Genomic DNA, 14,689 nt, shown 5'->3' with positions numbered 1-14,689 from the left:
GTGCTGAATGAACAGATGGACTGGATGATCTTAGAGGTCTTTTCCAACCTAAATGATTCTATGATTCTATGAATTTATTTGATTTATGAGGCCATATGAATTATTTCCATTCACTTATTAATGCCAGGAAGATCAAAAGAGACAAAGTAAGCGTCCAGAAGAATTAAGCTAGAACCAGGCACCTTAAATTGGTCCACATGAAGCTACAACATTTCAAAACACAGTATTCCCCAAAACAGCTTGTCCCAGGCTGCTGCGTCAGAGCCTGGGGAAGGAGGCAGGAGCCTCTTCATCAATGTTTTGCTGTTCTCAGTTCCACCACAGGCCTGTGCTTGACATTTGCCACACATGGTTTTATTCCAAGGGTACAGCCTCCAAATCTTCCCAGTTTCATCTCCTTGCCTCCCACCTAACACAGGTTATCCAAACGCAGGTGCAAACTGAATGCATTTTCCCTAGCTGTATCACCTAAACTTTGGAAGAGCTTGATGGCCACTGCAAGATTTGCTTGGAGTCCAGCTTGAAAAAGTGGTCTCATAAATTCTTTTGAAGGGTTTAACACTTGACCTACAGCCCATGAACTCTGCACTTGAAGGCTCAGGCCAGCATTCAGCCTGCTGTTCCTCATCCAATCCATGCTCACAGATAACATGGTGTCTATGCAGGCCAGAGGCATGCTGGGTGGCACAACCATTGAAGTCTCTTACCTCCCAGCCTTCATAACTCATCCAGGAAAGCTACACTGTACATAGCTGGAGAGATTTCAGGCACTCAGGGATGCTACCATCACTAATGATACATGAAGTGCACTCAAAAGTCAGCAGTGCTTTCTGCACAGCACTCATTGCCAATACATCTTCCCTCGAGGGATGTCAACAGCTGATGGAAAATGCCACATTTTGCCAACAGACCTTCATATTAAACTAGGATACACTGCAATATGTTTGCATTTAATGAACAAAAACAACATATGAGAATGGGAGCCACAGCTAATGTACACGTGCTTTTGCATTCACTTCTGTTCTGGGACCCACATAAACCAGAGGTGTATGTAATACTATTCTGGACCAAAATAAGGCCAGTTTTTTTTCTATAACTACTTTTATGAATTATGGCAGCATCCAAGAAACAGTTGAGGACACGGTCTTCCAAGGCTCTAAACAGAAAAAAAAGAAGAATAATTTCTGCTCCAAGCCAAGCCAATTTTGAAACTTAACACAAGTGGAAATAAAAGGGGAAAAGAGAGGGAAGGGAAAGATAACAACAGAAACGTGCAGTTAAACAAATGTGTAGTTGCATAGCTTTTCTAACTCCCAACTGCTGTCACCATGCTGTAAATAAAAGAATAGATGTTGCTAGCCTTAGGCCGGTCCTCCTGCGTTTGAAAGCACTTCTGACTCCACGAGGACTCATTCAGTGTAACAGAACATTAACCTAGAAAGTAAACCTCAACTTGCAGCATCCTTCTTTCTGTGACAGCTTCCAGTAAGTCAACCAAGAGCCTCCAATTAATGATGCTCCACTACTTTCAGAGCTGCTGGGAGTCCTGCAACCATTCAATTAGCTAGTCATTTTCCCAGCTGCACTGTCCAACTTGAGACCATGCTTACAGCCAGCATAGTGCACTGCACCTGCCAATTTTCGCCGATAACAGCTGATCCTATTTCAGATTCTTCAGAAATGTCCATTATTTCCCACTTCATCATGCTCTAAATTGGTACAACCTAATATTTGCCAGCAGGCTCCAAGTTGCAAGGAAACCAGATGGTTCCCCTCCCTTAAGTAAGTGTTACAGCTCTGCTTACCCCATTGATGAAGATAGTCTAGCTGAATTACTTGCAATATTAAGGAGAAAAGGATAAAGCTATCAAATATGTATGACTCGTCGACAGCAGAGGGTGAGGAAATTTTTGCTAATCAACAGCACGAAGAAAAAGAATACATTTTAACTCTTTGAGATAGGAGAAAATAGATTAAAAAAAATAGAATTTAGAACTTCTGGTTTTACAGTGTGCTACATGTGGACAATGAAGTGCTCCAGCTCTTGATATCAAGCTCTGAATCTCTTGTAAGAATTAGATTATAAATCCCACTGTCTGGAATCCAATTTAACCCTGAAGCTGTTCTTTTTAAAACAACAAAATCCCTTACTTTTTTGTTCAAAGTGGCACCTAGTTGAAATGTCAATAAGAAAGCAAGCATCTAAACATGAAGTGATAAAAAATAACCCTGTATTGATATAAACAAAAGTAAATCTCTATATCAGTAGACGATTGAAGACAGAAAGAAAACTCCTCCCCAAATAGTCAAGCTAATGAACTTTTGAGAATGTCAGAGGCTTCCTGAAATACTGGGAAAAAACTGTTTTGGTCTGCCAAGATAAAAAATGCTTTATAGCCTTACAACTTTATTTTTGTAGAGAACTGTTTTTAAACAGCTTTGCCCACAGATGCTGGAAAGTACTTCCCAAATAGGCTATGAATGCCAGAGAAAAGTCTGCTTACTACTTTGTAAAAGCAAACAGTTCTTCCTCTTCACAAAAATCTTTTAGAAACCTTTTTTTAAAACATAAACATGATTGCAAATTTCTTATTTTAAACTCTGAATATGTAAACAAGCACTGCTTTCTGGTGTCTCTCATCTATCTTCAGGCAGATTTGCTTTCAGATGAGAAGTTTAATGGAAAGTTCTGACCCACAGTCAGTGTCAGGAATTTGACATCTCTGGAAGCCTGTACCTCTTATGACAGTCTCTAATACCAGAACTCAACTTTCTCACTCAGTTTTGATTCATTCTCTAGAAAGATCTTACATTTGTGTTTGTGGTCCTGCTAAGCCCAAAGTGACTTGAGACTTATACCCTTGAGAGTGCAGAGAGACTGATTTTACCCCAAATCCATTCTTTGCAAAGGGGATGTCATAGAAAACTTGACATAGGATTTAGAGGGATAAGACTTGGATTTGAATGCCAAACCAGTCAAACATTCCCAGCAGCCCTGCAATCCTGTCTAGAAAGGCAAAATCTTACAACAGCAAGCCTTATATTATCGGAGAGACTTTATCATGCAAGAGGTGTGATGAGACAGTGCAGTAAAACTGTCCCAGTGACTATTGGCTGTGAGTCCTGCATGCTAAGATAAGGATGCACCAGTCTCAGTTCATGGAGCTACTGTGCCTATTTCTCAGGAAGACTTTCCCCAGCTGTGAGTAATAGTACTGGAGACAGCTCCAGCTCATCTGGTTTTGGGAGTGAAGAAGGGTGGGAGTAGCTCTGTGTACAGAGCCTTGTTCACCTCCAAACAACCTTTTCCTACAATTGGAGCAGTAATCAAGTGCTCTTCATTAAAAAATTGGTGGCCTTGATCAGGAAGCCATACTCTCCATCTTGCCACAATGCAAGCTGTCATGACATTAGTGTCCAAGCAGAGAGCCCATGAGATATGAACTGAGTGAGAGGTTTTTTCCTTCTTTTGGCTTTTAGATATGTCTGTCTTAGATATTCTATTTATATCCTATGTGGTGAAGACTTTATCACATAGGTGACAAATACTAAGCTACATCATACAGGACTTTTCCACTGCCAAAATTATTTTTTATTAGTCTCCACATAAATCTCTTTTTTTTCTGCAGAATGTATCATGGTGAGTTTCTCTCAGTCTCTGTTGCACGTGCTTGCATGCACAGATACACACACACACTTCTAATTTCTAATACATGTGGGTTTAAAAGAGACCATCTGTAAATGCTTTCAACTTATTTCTCTTTTAAGGATGAGCAGGTACAGGAGAGAAACTGTCATCTACACTGATGGTCCCATGTGGGACCAAATATGTCCTTTATATCCCAATATGACTTAATGAACTACAGTTTCAATGGGCAACATTATGCACCTACTTACATACCCCAGATAGAACGAAGAGTGAGGAAAACCTACTTCTTGTCCAGTGTGGGTGACAATTAACTCTAGGTTTAGTTCAAATAGCAAATGATTACTTTGGAATTTATTATTGTTATTATTATGGAACAACAGAGAAACATGGGAAATTTAGGTCAGATTTAAATAATTTATCCTTACTGCATCTCCCTTGACAAATATGCCAGTGCATTTACTAATCCATGTTAGTAGCAAAACTATTCTATCCCAGTTTAGATTTCCAAGGGACACTTTGATACACCATGGTCAACAGCAGCTGCTGGGTTGTGGTGTTTCCCTTATAGTGCTGTCTTCTGTAAGAAGGAGGATTATTCTGCTATTGAATACTCTTACTTTCCAGTCATTCAGGTCTGGGTAAGGGATTAATTTCTTACTGACATCTGCCTTACCAGAGACAGGACCTCTCTGTGTGGCTTACTATTTGTACTTCAGCATTACTTCAGCATGTACTTGATACTGTGCGGACCAAAGTGTTACTGATGTGTGACTAAAACGTCATTCTTCTCTAAATAAGGAAAGATTGCTTAAATTCTCAGTTTTACACATGTGATTCAGTATTTTGATAAATTGGAGCCAATTTGGACCAGTAAGTACACTTTATTAAGACTTTCACTTGCTACAAAATCTTTTTTTTCTGTCTTTATGGAAACTATTAGCTGAAGAATGGTGCTGTTCAAATACAGGTATAAGACTCAAACCAGTTTTAAAAGCAAAAAGTTTCAAATCCCCTCAAATCTCTACATATCTAATACAGAAAGAAAAAAATATCATGCTCAAGTTTTTAGAGTGGAACCACTGAGCAGAGCAGAAAACAAAATTAAAATTATTAATAAAACATCTTCACAATGTCCCCCTGAAAGATTGAAAATATTTTCACCTCAGGACTGCTGATTTTTGTATTTTATGGTTCATAAATATTGAGAAGATCATGCACATCCCTATTTTATGCCTTGCGGAGACTTTGGCAACTTGCAGTTCCATATCTGATTTTGTGATTAAAATAAACAGTCTGAATTTATTACTGCCTTTTCACTTCAGAGTAGGTACTAAGTTCATAAAGTGCACTCATTAAACAAGTTTACTAGTATTATAATTTATGTTCTGAAGCACAGTGAGATTATTAAGTAACTAAGGGCATAACTATACAAGATTCTTCTGTCACTGCTGGGTTTCTGAGAGGACTGCATCTGTAAAAGCATTTTCAGACCCAAAAAGTAGTGTTTCAGAGAGCCAAAACAGCTTTTCCTTACAATTATCCCTACTGGCAAATGCAGGATACAATCTTTCTTCTGCTGTAGCCAAGTAACAAAACAGCCTTTGATTCAAATGGACATTAGGAGGAAGTACATAATACTTTCTTTACCTGATACTTTGCATATTCTTTGGTAGGTTAGTACAGAGGACACACAGCAATCCGAGAGCTTGCTAGTGGGATATTAGCAGACAAATTTGTGCCAAAGGCTCTTCAACCAAATCATATTGAATGTATCTATAATTTTAATCTTTTATGTTTTGTTAATTCTGATATAAAAGTGTTTAGAGAAAGCCTCCAAAGTTCTCCATGGACAATTTAAATTCATTCGGCAAAACTTTCAAAATCTTACCTCAATTATTCATTTAGGCACCATCTTATGAAGAGTAATTAGTAAGGCACAGTTTAGGAAGAATATTATAGACATACGAAAGCAGTACTTAATGGTTTTGTGTTAATCTCTAACAATCCACTATTGCCTTTTCTAATTTATTGCCAGAGAGGAACAAGCAGATTTGGAACAGATTTTCTGCAAGTGGTTTATCCATCATGGAAGATAGATTTCTGAAACCCACACTGTGATTGAGAGCAGAGTTATTCCATTCACCCAGAAAATATAAGAAGCGCAGTACATGTGCTTGCTTGAACAGATTCAAATGAAATGATAGCTGCAGAAATACTTTCCTAGGACACATCTCAAACTTCAAGTATTCTGTTCCTCCAGCCATAGGTTGAGGCATAAGTCTCGTTCTCTTTTCCAAAAGCCTGCTAAATATGTCAGCATGTTCCCAAGGAAGGAAGTCCCTAAAACCCTACAGCAGACAGCCTTCCTAACCAAGGCCATCCACATATACAACAACCTATAGTCCGGAAAAGGCAAGCCAATAATTTTTGTCTACAACATGGGTCTTTGAAAGGCAGCAGTACTTAGCAATCTATTTGCCTGTCCTACAAGATCTTTCTCTTTTAGCAGCAATGTCACTTCTAACACACTGAGGGGCTGAAAGAATGTAGCATATTAGAACAGCATGTGCTTGGACGAGCGTGTCATCATGATCTTGCAGAAGGAAAATAAATGATGCGTGCAGCAGAAGTAAACACTAAGCCCTGGGTGGTGAACTGGGAATTTTTTTTGTTTCCCCTTTTTTTCCGAATAGTTTTAAGAAGGAAAGTGGTTTGCAGTGGTGGAGAACAAGTTTGGTGTATCCCAGAGAAATGAATTATCTGCAGCAAAGTCTGTTCAGAAGTTAAGCACAGCAAGAAAGCTTATGGAAACTAATGTCTAAAGAACTGAGAAGAAAGAAAATAAAACTAAATGCAATACCATTAAAAATAGACTACCTCACCAAAAAGAAGTATGCCTTCTAGATCCCCCTCCACTACCTGAAACAATGCTAGCTATTTAGCCTTCAGCTCTAAGTATGAGGACTCTCTTTCTCTGATCTGTCATCTCTGAATCTCTGATCTGCTGTGTGCCTTCGATATGCCTAAGGATTTCCTTTTTCCTTCTATCTGTCCCCTATAGACATCCTTTTTCCATAATGAGGCACTCATGACTGCACCAAAGCTACTTTGAAAGTAAGAAGTGTAACCAAATACAGCTTTACTCAACATCAGAAAGAGTGTGAGAATACAGCCTATTTTTACTTATAAATTATTCAGAAAGCTAAATAAAAAGTGCAGTCATGAATTCATGGGCTTGATCCTAATTCCTTTGAAGTCAGTGGCAAAACTCCAGCTGCCTTCAACAGTGGAAGGACTGGTGCCCATCTGGCACCAATTTCAGTACCAGAAGAGTCCCTCTTGAAACTTGTGTAGATTTTAATGACAAACTATTTTTTCATCAAAAAATGAAACTCATTGGAACTTAAGTATTTCCCAGGAACTTGCTTGTTTTGACAAGATGTCCATCAGGAAATTGTTTTGCAGATGATGTTTGTCAGCTAAGACAAGAAATTTCCAAAGCCACAGTGGTTTAGGCGTTCAACAGTACTCCTGTGTGGGGGAATAGCCATGAGAGACCTGAAACAACACTAACACTTTCCAAATAGAAAGCCACCAGCTTTCTGGCCATGCTGAGTACCCTTCACTGTTGTTCTTTTAAAAGGAAAACCTTTGTGACTCCCCTCCTGAGTCCAGGTGTCTGCCTGCACCATGAGGGAAGAGGTTGGTGCTTGCAGAAGTGTGAGCAGCCTTATGCTGGGCAGCAAACTTGGCAGGACCTGGATGAATCAGGAAGCTTTGATGAGCAGTTCAGATGATGTCCTCATTCCTCACCAAAACCTGGCAGCTGTATGAGTCCTGTATCATTATAGCCAGTTACTGCCAGGAAGGGAAGCCCTCTGAAGGAGTTTTGTGCTGAATTTAGAAAGCCCTTCACTTGTGAAAACTTCCACTGTGAGCCAGCTGTACCTAAAAACTTCAGCACAGGCTAGGAAAGATTGTTTAGATCCTGGAGCAGACCTGTATGGATCATATGTAAACTCTACACAATATCTTTAAAAAGAGTCAAGTTTTGTTTTTCCAGAGCTTTCAGACAACTTTCTACCTCCTTCCTTCCCTAATGTTTCACGCGGCTCCTGTGCTATTGCTTACTCAAGTGTTCAACAATAAACATAAAATTATGAATTAACTGAAAATTGTCAAGTTAAATACGACCAACTAAGGGGATGTCTTCAGAGTTAATGCATACATCAAGCTTTGGAGTCTTAAAGCAAATGGCTTCCAAATTACGGTGTGTGGCCCCAAGTAATTATAAATGGGATTGTGAACCAGGAACATCATGCTCATGTTGTTGCAGAGATCCTTCTCTTCCTAACAGCTGCACTGTACACACATGCCACCAGACATGACATTGTGCCCTTTTGCTCATACTCTCAGATTTGTTCCTGAAAATGTAGTTCTTGAAAAGGCCAGTTTTGGAATGGTTGTGTGAAAGAAGCAACAATACCATGTCATTTTTAAAGGAAAACCCTTGCTTCTAGCTTAATGAGACATAAGGAGGAAAGAAAAAAAACATGTATTTGCTGAAGTCCTTTATAAATTTGATAAGAAAAGTGTTCTAGTGGGTAATGAGAAAAAGGCCTACACCATCACCTCACATCATCAATGCTATCTGCAGAAAGGCATGAAGTTGGATAAATCTTTGGAGGTGTTGGAAATGCAGCACAAGGAGCCCATGGGAAAGCCAAAGTAATTTTTCAAGTAATGCAAGGCTTTGCCTACACTGAGCAAGCAAGAAGTCTTTGTTGCAGTGATTTACAACTTTGTGTAGAATAAGAAATCTTGTGCAATCAGGGAAAATTAAGTTTTATGTGCTGCAACTGAAGATTACCTGTGGGGAATCGCATACAAATAAATGCACTGTACTCTCTATCTCTGATAAAGCAGAAATGAAGAATGAAAGCAAATGCCACGAAAATGTTTTGGTTCAATTGCTTATAAAAGGAACTAAGGTATACATAATTCAAGCAGATCTTAGAACTAAAGGGTTGTGATAAGCAGCCTTTTCCCTGTGTGTACTATATTTAGAGACCTTTTTTCTACATAGTGTTCCACTTTCTGCTTCCCAAATACAAGACAGAAAAGGACTTCTGGATGTGGTACACGGCATTTGCAATAGTGTGACATCTCATGGGGCTGTATAGTTAGGTTCTGTGTGCATGGAGATCCTGCTAGAGCTGGCTATAAAGCAAGGTTGCTGGTTGTGGTGGAGGGCTCCTACACCAGTTCCAGGGTCACACTGCATGTTTCTCTGGAAGCAGCCAATGGATGTCAGCTATCTGTCACAAAACTGCTGCATCTTTGGAGAGATGCATCCAGCCTTTGGGTTTATTATTTGCCAGTTGGGGTGAAAGTATGAGTCAGGACAGATTGGGCTGCTGTTTCACCAAACTATGGGATGACTCCCTAGAGGGAGAGTTCTGAGATGCTTCTCTGAAATGGGGGATGAATTATATGTGTTTAAAAAGGGCAGCTGCACCAGGATACATGAATCGTTTGTGTGACAGGGAGACAGGTCTTCTTAACTATGCACCCAGATAAAAAAAGGAATTGTGCTGAGGGAGACATGATTTGACAGCCTGAGTTTGTGTCTCCTGTGGTTATTACAGTGCAAACTCTGCTTTGAATTGCCTGAACATTTAAAGCACCTTCTTCCTGCATAGATGTGCTGATGTCTGGTACAGCAGCATGACTTTTTTTCCTCAGTGGAAGCATTAATTTGCATCTTTTTTGTTCTATGCAGTGACCAGTTATTTTAAAATGATTTTTACATAGCCTTGTCTCACCTTGGAGACCTCTATACTTCTGTCATAGTGCTAAAAGGCAGACAATGGATTGGGATGGCATTATGGGGCAGGGGCCGTTGCGCATGGCATATTGTGCACTGCACAACAGGCACATCTCATTTTTTTTGGAAGCCTGACCGGTAATTGAAAGCCAGTCTTTAAGATATGAAAATAAGTTTGCTGTACTATATGATGATGCAATTGAGTTCACAACCCTCCCCCCTCACCTTGGGGAAGAAAAATCTGACAAGGGTGAGCTCTGATAAATTCCCTAAACTCTGCAAATTCTTGACTGAAAATGGCGGTACTTAACCTTGCACTCATGGCATGACTCACTGCCCCTCACCTCAAAAAACCATTTATAGACCTCTTTGGAGAATCTGAGATGTTAAAATATGATTGGGGGCAAGGTTGAGCTTAGAGTGGGAGGTCTCTTCATTGACTTGCCAACAGCTGCAGTCAAAAGTGCATTGAACTCTCTGGCTAACAAACTAGAAATGTTACTTGTTCAACTTTTTGAGTTTATTTTCTGGTTTAGGGTAAAGGATGCATACCCAGTGCAGTGGAATCATGCAATGAAGTAGCTAGTGCCTTTGCTTCTTGTACACTCATTGGAGCTGGGTCAATGTTCTAGTTTCTGTCCAAGCCTGCTCTGCCACAGGTGTCACTGCTAGATAAGAGGTGTGCCATTTCTTCAGCCCCAGTGAGCTTGGAGCAGATCATTTAGGATGCTCAGGCACATGTGTCACATTAGTGCAATAAAGTACGATGATTGCCAGCATTAGTCACTTTTATGACATCCATATGCAAATGCTGTTTATGCTAGTATGCTACAAGTGGAAGGAATTTGGAAAACCACTGCTCTAGGCCATGCTGTTTGAGCTCTGAGATGGCAAAAGGAATGGGCTAGCAGAAGATCTGCACAGTAGGAAATCTTTCTGAAACTGCAGAACACTGGGGTTTTTTTCCTGTTTGTGGAATTACTCAAGCTCAAATATTTTCCTAACGCATTCCTTTCTGAAAACAGTCTGCCCTGCATTGCACTTACAGTCCATAGGCAGAGAGACAAGTCTCAAGGAAACTGAAATTTTGCAAACTGTGACCACATTGTGTGATGCAGTCACACAGAGATATCTATTCATACTTATTTTTGCCATTAAATGCTGAAAAGCTCATACCACACATCAGAATTCCATTGTGAGAAGCATTATGTAAACACAGAGCAACATGACAGCTCTTGGCCCAAAGAAAGTACAGTTTAGGATGGGGACAAGAGACAATGTATAGTTATAGACAAAATATACAATGGAACAGTCTTATCAGAAAGATGGACAGAGGATTTTGCACAACATACATCTTCTCTAGCCATCACAGCCAAGAGAAATTTTAGAGAAGAATCCAGTCAAGCAATTATGATGCGGATGTTTGAAGCATTCATCACAACAGTGAAGAACAGAGCACTATGGAAGAAAATTTGGATTAAAAAACTGACAAAGTGATTGCCATAGCTGGCATTCAGTAATAAATAAAAGACAATAGGCAAAGGGTTTCAAGTAAGGGTAAGCTTTATGGGCTCTAGAGGACAGAAAAAACTCCAGAGAGAAAGAAAGGAATAGCAGCTGGTGACCACTTCAGACTGTCAAGAATAAGGCACATCTGCATTTGCTAAGGATGCAAAAAGTATGTAGCCATAATCAGGGTATGACCTCATGAGAGTTTGATCTTTGCAAATGCTCAGCAATCAGGTTGGAGAAAGGCTCGTAGAACTGCTAGCCTGGTGAATGAATGAAACCACTCAAGAGGATGTGATTCCCACTGGCAATGTCTTTGTTACTTGCCATGAAAGTACAGTGTTCCCTCTTTAGCCAGTGGCCAAAGAGAAAGTAACACACTTAACTGTGTACCGTGTATGGCACTGATAACTCAGGTATGTGCTTAGGGAGAGTTCCTCTGTGCAAAGGCAGACCTGTGTGTCACTGGAATGGTGTGGAGCTGCCTTTACTATGACCTTAAACTCATCCCTCAGGAGTGCTTTTGTGCCTTCAAGGACCCCCATAGGACAAAATCTTGTGCTTGAGACAGAGCAGTAACCCCTAAGCAGTAACCGGCCAGGGTTAAACCATGACAGGTGCTTTAGGGCAGAGAAGCTCAGTGCCAGTACCAAGAGCTCTCAGATCTCATTCAGCCTGGGAGATTTCAAGGAATTCAGTATTAATCATCTCTATAGCTCTTCTTCCATTCCCAAAGTTCATACATTGAAGGATAATAAAATCTTGCATCCACCAAATCAATATAACCACACGTATCTCATTCCTAAGCCATGCACCTATGGAAGTGAAAGGCTTTGGCTGGGAACAGACAAATCTAAGCACTAGACTGGAGCAAGGAGGTAAGATGCTGAGGAAATTATTTCTCAAAGGTTAGAGTCATAGTCCTTCTTCCTGGGCTAGGAAAAGAAAAAGGATACAAGAGGAAGTCATATACTTGTACTTACTATAAATTCCTTACTATGTTGTTGAGGCTGAAGCAGATCAGAGAAAAGGGATCAAGGAGATGACCATCAGGGAGTGCTCTCCCTCCTTCTGCATGGTTGCTTTCTTCTTGAGAAACAGAGCTGCCTCTTCCCTCAGTGCCATCCCTTTAGCCATGTGGTAAGAGAAGAATATCTCCAGCATGAGTCTATCACTGAATAGTCTGAATGCTCTGGGACCTCTCCAGCTCTGTCCCAAGGTTTCCAGAAAAATTTTGTTACAGAAAAATTCTATTATAGAAAGCTCTCTCATGAAATTTCCTGTCAGATTGATTCAATTGTGTCTAAACAGATCGGAAGACTTCAAAGTCAGATTTAGAGCAGGACACTCCTTCCAGCCTCACTTAAGCAAAAACTAATATTATTAACCTGGTTAACTGGGGTATTTAGTATGCTTTGTCATAAAATTATAACTTAATAAGATAATTAGATAAGTCAAGGGACAACCAGGGGGTGGAAGAGGTTGCTTGCACAAAGTTCCACACTCCTCACCTCACCATTTTTGCCTGATGGCTTACAGCACAGTGCAATGGCAGCAATCACTGCAGGGTAACTGTGGGTGGGAGTTGCTGCCCTCATAGACCTGTTTTCCTGCAGTGTGGGATACCACATTGCCTCCTTTCCCATCTTCCCTCTTTCTGCCCTGCATCAGCAAGGATATAGTCATATACTATGCAGTAAAAGTAACAGATACGACTGGAAACTAAAACAATTCCAACTTAAATAAATAGTGTTCAACAGGGTGACTTCCCTGACTCATCTCAGCACGTAGATATATCTGGTAGTCCTGGGACATGGAGGGCAAAAGGAAAGAATTGTCATACATGAGTTAAAAGCAGGACAATCCCTTTGGCAGCAGCCCTTGCTTTTGTCAGGTTAAAATAATGCCAGTATTACACTCAAAAACAATGCAGCAGGAGATAAAATAAACAATGGCTGGTCTACTTTGTAAAGGAATAAAGTAAGCAAAACTAAGCAATTTCTTCTACAGGATAGACTAAACACAAAGGGCTCAGCCTTCAAGAGTCTTGTGTGTTCTAGAGAAAATCTGGAAAAGATAGAGATTCCCAAATTAATTCCAACTATCTTCCCCTGTTTGTGATTTTTGTTTTTAATTTGCTGATTCTTCCTCTAGTCTTTTGAATTTGGTTTTTTCAATGTTCAGCTCTAACACCTAACAAAATGTTAGAGGATTTCAGACTTCAACATCTGGTTTTGGCACAGCTAATGACATTTTTAGGCAAAAGACCAACTTCATCTGTTATTTTTATTATTTGAAGCTTGCATTCAGCATATACACACACTCACAGATCTTTTTTTGTGCCTAGAATAAAAGCAGTTTGACTATTCTAGCATGTGTGACCATAAGAAGTAAAGAACAAGGTAAAACTGATGCATCGCTACATTCTATCAGGAAACTGTTATTCTTCAAACTCCTCTTCTTTAAAAGGTCAAGGGGTCAAGCTCAGACACATTTGTGACTATTTACCATGGTAGAATGGTTTGGGTTAGAAAGGACCTTAAACATGATCTAGTTGCAGCCCGCCTGTCTCAGGAGAGGTGTTCCAGCCCTCTGATCAACTTTGTGGCCCTTCTCAGGACTTGTTCCGACAGGTTCACATCTTCCTTATGTTTGGGTCCCCAGAGCTGGATGCAGCACTGCAGGTGGAGTGTCATGAGAGCAGAGTGGAGGAGAATAATCATCTTCCTTACCCCACTGGCCACACTGCTTTGGACACAGCCCAGGATGTGTCTGGATTTATGGGCTATGATTGTGCATGGCTGAGTCATGTCGAGCCTCTCATCCACCAGCACCTCCAAGACTTTCTTTTAAGGGCTGTTCTCAGTCCATTCTTCATGCAATCTGTACCAGTACTTGGGATTGTCCTGACCCAGATGCAGGACCTTGGCACTTGGCCTTGTTGAACTTCGTGAGGTTTGCATGGTCCCACCTCTCAGGCCTGTCCAGGTCCCTCTGGCTGCCATCCCTTCCCTCCAGCGTGTTGACCACACCACAGAGCTTGGTGGCACCAGGAAACTTACAGGGGGTGAACTTGAGCCCACTCTCCATGTCACCAACAAACGTTTTAAACAGCACTGGTCCCAACACTGACCCCTAAGGAATGCCACTCATCACTGCTCTCCATTTGGACATCAAGATGTTGACTATAGTTCATTGAATGTAATCACCCAGACCATTCCTTATCCCCAGAGTGGTTCATCTGTCAAATCCACATCTCTCCATCATGCTGATGCAACATGCTGTCTTCTGAAAACAAAGATCAGAGGAGGCTCTAACAGGCACTCCTTGATAATTCCTTTTTGGTGTCACTCTCATCACTATCCCTCCTGTCCCTCTGATGGAGAGCATCTTACCCACCACTGGCACAACAAAGGATAACATGTGCTTCCACCTCTGCCAGGTCCTTTCACATGCCAGAATTTTAATATAGAACCCACTTTTTTTCATCACTCCCAGCATCAGTGCTCTGACAGACACATGGAAACATTTTGCTTTTTGCTCATGGGGCTATGGCCACCAGCAAAGGGGGAGAGAAGGCAGCCAGTGTGCCAGGGGCATCTCCCAAAACCGTCCTACTGACCCTCCATGTCTATATTTGGATTTAAGGTCCCCACTCTGAGTTTTAAGGCATTAGGAAAGGTCCCCAAGAAGGGAGCTAATTA

General features: G+C 40.7%; 1 protein-coding gene across 1 annotated transcript in view; it reads right to left on the bottom strand.

Moving 5' to 3' along the window:
• The window catches only part of SH3RF3 (SH3 domain containing ring finger 3), a 245,914-nt gene that overhangs the window by 63,131 nt on the left and 168,094 nt on the right, over positions 1-14,689 (bottom strand). The gene's annotated exons all lie outside the window — the stretch shown is intronic.

This window comes from Haemorhous mexicanus, chromosome 2 (assembly GCF_027477595.1).
Source record: "Haemorhous mexicanus isolate bHaeMex1 chromosome 2, bHaeMex1.pri, whole genome shotgun sequence".
Lineage (NCBI taxonomy): Eukaryota > Metazoa > Chordata > Aves > Passeriformes > Fringillidae > Haemorhous > Haemorhous mexicanus.
This window is presented reverse-complemented; position numbering and strand designations above follow the sequence as displayed.